Below are 6,746 nucleotides of genomic sequence, written 5' to 3'. Positions count from 1 at the left end.
CTTTGCCTTTGTATAGTTTATTTTGCTGTGTTTTCATTTCTCTGTGACAATCATATTCAAAAAAATTGAGTCCAGAATTGACAGTTTTTATTCACCAGTCTGACAGACTGACAGATTTAACAGTAAAGAGGGGGAATTCACAAGTGGTTTTTTTTAGTTTTTTTGTTTTGTTTTTCTTCATCTGTTTCCTGACTTTTTTTTTTTTTTAGTTTGTGGTATGTGGGTGACCTTACCTGGCCAATTTAATATGAAATTGTATTTGGAGTGACTTTTAGAAACAAGTCTCTGATGGAACAGTTGTAACATTAATTTTAGTAACGCGTCAATGTGTGTTTTCATGGACATAACCAGAATGAAGTAGAAGATTGAGAGCAAAAGACAGCACTAATTATGAGTATCTGCATAGCAGCAAGGTTTTCTAACCTCTTTTAATTCCTGCCCTCTATTAACTTGAAATTCCAGTGTGTAGAACCACTGTTAGAGCCAGCTTATGTATTGACTGATGTCTGCTTAGCCACTTACAGCTAGCAACTCATACCACTGGCTTTTCTCTAGAAGCCTTATTAAGCTACTTGCTTGAGCAACCAGTCAGCCTAAATAGCAACAAAGCTTCTTTATTGGAGGGAAGGAAAGTGATGAAAAAATTCCTTCTCATCCTTGTTTTTTGTGTATGCATCCTGTCTAGGAGTCCAGTATCTTTTCTGGGAACCCATCTAATTGCTTCCCTTCATTTCTTGATCTCTGTTCTCTTCCTTTCCCCAAGCTCTCTCCCTCACAAAACCAACCAACCAAAAAGCTTAAAAGCTTTTGGCAAGGCCAACCTGAAATGTATAAATGACAGCTTGTAGTGGTTGCAGTAGGGAGTGTTTTGTCATGCAGTTCAGGGGCATGGTTATGTAGTCTGTTGGTATTCTCCCTCTTTCACCTCTTCTTCCTCTAGTATCATCTGACATTTCTAAAGAATGTGGTGTATTTATTGTGCTCTTATGTAAGATGAAGAATATCTATTAAAACTATGTTTTCCAACAGACAGTGCTGTCAGTGGTTAGTAACTGGTATTGTCCCTTGGAGTTCTCTCCAACATGATTGAAGAATGGTTCAGAATTCAACTTTTCCACCAAACTGAGTCATTAAAAAAACTGTTTTAAAAGTAGTGTCTGTGTTGAATGTAAGCCAAAGTTGGGTCCAGGGCTTGTAACATGTTCTTCAGAGTGGGTGAGCACCATTCTTAAAAATGTCTGTTTGGGGTTGGCTGGGCTATGTCCTGCATCTGCTGCTAGCACAGAGAGCTTCTGTAGCAGGCAGCTGAGAATGAGTGAGCTGTGCCGTAGACTCTGGATTCACTTCACCTACCTCTTAGTGCTTTATCTTACACTACATATGCAGCTTTCCTCAGCTCTGTGTCTAGTCCAAGGGCTGGTGGCACCCCCAGAGCACAGTCAGACCCACCTAAGCATCCTGTTTGAGAGTGGCTTTCCCTCCCTCCAGCAGAGAAACAAGACCTGAGCTGGCGCTTAAACAGTTTTATCTTCATAGGCGGAATGAATCCAGACCCAGATAATGTATATTAAATAATACTTATTTTAATTTTAAACCTCTTTTAAGAGCACTGTATAAAGTCAAGCTGGGGATTTCATTCCAGCTTGTGCCAAGGAATGTGTGACAGGCTGAATTCTTTGAAGCTAGTAAGTTATAACCTTTTCCTCAGTTACGCAGGTGTATATTCCCAGTTGCTATGTGAAACTCAGTTATTTCTCTTACACCTACCATTGCAGCTGATAAGCAAATACAGATGTCTTTTAGGGAATGTTAGTTTTATCTCCATTTTTAGTATGTATCTATTGGATCAATTTACAGTAACTTTAAAATAAATGGGTTTCCTCTACCATTACTGGTGCTATGTGTCAAATGTCCTAAAATCCTGAGCAAGAGTGATGGCATTGCATTTTATGTGTCAGTGTTTGGGTAGTAACTGTGCAGCTGTTGAGCCTGGGTTATCATATGGGCTCTGTAACCACACATGGAAAATACTTTTGCAGTAGTTTTCTGTAGATCAAGAGGAAGACTTTTGGTTTTGCATAAATACTCAGTGGTGGTCTCTTCACATGTAGCCATGTTCTGTCATGGGTATGAAGTGTATGATTATTGGAAACTGATGGAAGAGGTTTTTTGTATCTTAGCTGACTTTAGTCTAAACCAAGTGAAACATTGCTTCGATAGCTTTCAAGTAATTGTATTTCTAACACATTGAGACTATTGTGGAACATCTTAATGGACTAGTGACATCAACAATTGTGACATCTCTATTTATATACATTTCTTCTTGGGTTGGGTTTTTTTGGGTTTTTTTTGAGGTTTAAAATGTCTGGTAGGTTTTGTCAATAACATGTCTTGACTGTAATGTGATATGACACTGAAATAAAAGGAAGAGTGATTATTCATTACTTAGGCACTGAGCTTCATTTAACTGCAGTGGGCTGCCATCAGTGTGCAACAAGTTTCCTAAGAGTTCCATCTGAAAAAGAAAGATAATATTTTAACTTCTCTTATAACTTTTCAATTGCTTGTGGCTTCCCCCCACATTGTAGAGAGAGGAGCAGCACTTCTGTCCTAGAAATCCTCAGAGGAGACTGCTCTGCTAGGCAGCTCATAGGATGTGTTGCATCCCTCCCATACTTCCCCCACTTTTTTGTTTGTTTGATTTTGTTTTGCTTAGGAGTGTGTGGGGTCTTTTGTTGTTTTTTGGGGTTTTTTTTGCCTGCCTGTTCAAATATGTCTGGTGTAGTACAAGGCTTTCCTGCTTGCAAGTTTAGACAGTTTCCAGTGCAGTCAAATTGATAAATTTATTGAGCTTTGCTGAACTGTATTGCATTATGAGCATGGCACAAGGTTAAGAATCGCATGCCTGCTGGAGTGGAGTTTGTAGTTTATTGTGGCCTTTTCTGTGGAAGTGTGCAGGATGATTTTAAAGCAAATATTTAATTGTTGCACTGAAGTGCATTAGAAAAGAGGCATCAAGCAGCATGACTGCCTTATCTGTGGTGTTTGCTTTCATGAACTCCCCTCAACACTTAGATAAGGGGTTAGGTGAGCAAGTAGAGTATCTGTGGGTAAAGGCTGCTCCAGTGGAAGTGCTCAGGGGAACACTACCACTGGCTGAGCTGGGTTAGGAAAGGGAATTGTACCCTAAGAGGACACAACTGCGTAGCTCAGTTAGTTGCTACAGAGCTGTCACTGTTGGTCAGCGCATCGCTGAGACTGAGTGCTCTGCCTGAAGGAGAATTCTGAGCACTGAAGGTAGAAACCACAGGTACTTACCACACTGTGTGAGCCTTCCCATGTAAGGAGATGGATGCAAGTGTGACATAACAGAAGCATTTTTATTAGTTCATTTTTTAGGAAGGTAAATACAAATTATTTCATATAAAATCATCTCTGACTGGAGTACTTATGCAAGGTTGTTCCAGATACTTGTGTAAGCTGGTTTGTCTTCAGGGCTGCATTGAAGGAGTATTTTTGGTTCAGGCCTAGTCTGCACCTTCCTACCTACTTTGCCTACTAAGGCTTGTGAGGTCATTTATAAATCTGAAACATTTCATGTATGATGTTCAGTTGTTGCTTGCTGTAGTGGGTGTGCTTGTCTCAGCCTGAATACCTGCTGTCATTTTCCCATCAGCTACTCATGAGTAATAAATACAGTGTAAACCTTCCAGGTAAAACTGAAGGCTTAGGCTGGGTCCTGGTAAATTTATGGAAGAATGTCTGTGGTCCCATGCTCAATTATCAAGGGCAGACTAATCTCACAAAACACAATAAAGTGATTCTAACAGTGTTTTTTCTTCCTTCAGTTGCTGTGGATGTTCGTCTACCTTATTCAAAGACAGGTTGCATTAGTGTCATAGCCAGAAAGCAGGAAAGAAGGAAATATTTAGGAGAGTGAAGCAGTTGAATGACAGCAAAAAGGCCCTTAGGACAAGAGCCTTGTTACAAAATCTGTCTGGATGTAATGGGCACTAGGCCACAGGTAAGCCAACAGCAGGGTAAGTGCACAAGCTGATGGTCTTTGGCCAGCATCATACATGACTGTAATGCTTCTTCACACTGCCCATCCATCAAATCTGGTGGTAACAAATGAGGGAAAGCTGCTGGGAACCAGTGCTACCACTGAGCCACTGAAAGCAGTGTGGGTGGGCCATGAGGCAAGCAGCAGCTGATCACACAGCAGACACATTCAGTGGCCCCTTGACATCTCAAAATGGCTATTTGAGCAGTATTTCATGCTAATTTAAGGGAAGAAAATTGTCTGAGAGCATTGTTTGGGGTGGTGGTGCATAGCTGATAGCAATCAGATTGTCACAAGCAGAAAATGCCTGTGATTGCTGAGTCTGCAGGTAAAGAGGTGGCACCATTCCGTATGTGGAGCATTGTCCTAATGTGGATGTGGTGCTGTTCATCATTTGAGCCAAGGAGGCAGTGCCTTGCCTAATGCCACAGCAGCACTGAGACCCTAAGAATATTGAAAGAGGGCAAGTTCAAAAACACCTAAACTTTTTCAGTTCAAGACTGAAGATTCTTACAATCTCTCCAAGTCTTGGGAAAGTTAATGACTCTGCCTTTTCTTGCCATCTGTTGTGCTTTGTCACACTTCTGCCTCCACTTGAGTCTTACACTGCACTTGATGCTCTGGAGATACAGTGATAGGAGCCAGACAGGACTATGGTAAAACTCTCCTTAAGGTGAGGAGAGGGAGCTGTGGTAACTCTGCTTGTCGCAGATACAGAGAGGGAGAAAGACAGGAGCTGCTTGCCAGCCTAACAGCATGGAAGAATGCAGGTTCAAAGAACAAGGTAAGGGGCAGTAGGACTTCAGCAGCAGTTTTCAAGTTGGGAGAGGCATTGGACACGTGTGCTAAGGGGAGAGGGGAGTATTACGTCAAGTTAAGGAAAAGAAATTATTCTTTGGAACAATGAGCTTAGTAAAGCTTGAGTGCCAGGACAAGGCAAGAAGTAGGAAACACTAGATCAAACTTAAATGTAGTTCAGATGGGGTTGAAGCCTTTCACACAGTCACTTCTGGTACAGTATTTCCAATGGAATGACTACATCATCCACAGGACTAATTTAGATTTTATTCTGGTATTTCTCAAATATAAAAAGTCAAAATTCTTACATCAATCTTTAAAGAAAATCCATGCAAGCAGGTCAAAATGTGTACAACTTATTTCCCTTCCCACCCCCCCCCCCCACTTCCTTTCAGTTTTCACTTCACAAACCATGCTGGTAATTAAACCAAGTGTCTGCCCCTCATGTTTCTTTTCACAGCACATTGTTAACAGAACAATGCTAGGCTAAGCCAGGGGTGCAGTAAGCACCAAAATAAGATTTTTCACTTGAACAGCCTCTCTGCAATACCTCAGGATTTCTTGTGTTTAAAAGCACATCAATTTTGCTTAATTCTGGCTCCATGAGATTTTAAACTTTAAGGCTCTTTTTCTTTGATACCACCTCAGTGTAACTCATAAGAATCTCAAAACCTATCAGCCAGGAAAAGCAGCAGTACAGAGTAGACTCTGACAATTGCAGATGACAACCTGTCTCTTCCCTTTTTCCTCTGGTGAACCAAACTGGACACATTGTACAGTATTTCTGGCATGAGAAAAATCCCAAATTTGCTTTGTTTGAAATAGGTTTGGCCCATCAAACTAGAGATTCATGTAAAAACAAAATGCTTCTAAACATTAAAATTGATAGGTAGTAGAAAAAATTGTAGCCTTCCTATTCCCATTTTTACAACTCTTTCTGTTGGAGTTTAGTGTCAGATTTCATTAGTACTGAAGTCATACTGCTGTCCCTTCACTGCAGTTGTTCCCTGTAGCAAAACTGAAGTGTCTTCAGTTTACATCTGCAATTCACAAAACATTTCTCTTTTAAAGGGAGTAGAAGTCAAAGCAATAGAACTCCATTCTGAAGGTTGCATAGAGACTGAAGAGATTTGTACAACAAATGCTGTTTAAAAAAAAAAATCTGTCTGGCACTACTGAACAGCTCAAATGTGTGTGACCAAAAATATTTATAGGCAATCAACTCTGAGTTTGTTAGCAACAGCAATACTGTACATTTTACATTATTATCAAATACATAATTCAAGAGTTACAAAATAAGATCATGCATTACCACTAAATCTCATACAAGCTTGGATTGATTTCATTCCAAGAATCTGAAATGGAGACAGAGCATTTTTTTTTTAATGAATAAAAACTCAAACTCTGGATTCTGTTTTAGCTTTTAGGGATTTGGTATAATCTTGTTACAAGAAAACCTATACAAGTTTGCTCAATTTAAAGTGTTAAAATAACTACTGAACAAAAAAAGTGAGCATTAAAGTGATCAAAGAAGGGAGCTAAATGATTCATTCTTCTAAAGGCAGCTTTGGAGCCAGAGGTACCCTTGCACACCATGAGTATGATTTTAATAGAAATTAGACATTCATTATACTCAACCCCTCCTTCTCCTGTTTCATCTGGCAGAACAGTTTAAAGTAGTGAGCTGAGCAAATGGTGTCCCAGTCTGGAACAGGTTCAGTGTAAAACAGGTATTCCCACGTGTGCACTGCTGAAATAGCAATGCTCCTCCCTGGCCTCCCACCTCGTGGCTGAAAGGATGGACAAGCTGTTGGCAATACTTCCACCTTTAGGTGCACCTGAACACTTGTGTGTTCTTTCCAGTTCTGGAAGTGACCTGGACTAG

Source organism: Passer domesticus, chromosome 5, assembly GCF_036417665.1.
Source record: "Passer domesticus isolate bPasDom1 chromosome 5, bPasDom1.hap1, whole genome shotgun sequence".
Lineage (NCBI taxonomy): Eukaryota > Metazoa > Chordata > Aves > Passeriformes > Passeridae > Passer > Passer domesticus.
Note: the sequence above shows the minus strand (reverse complement) of the source record.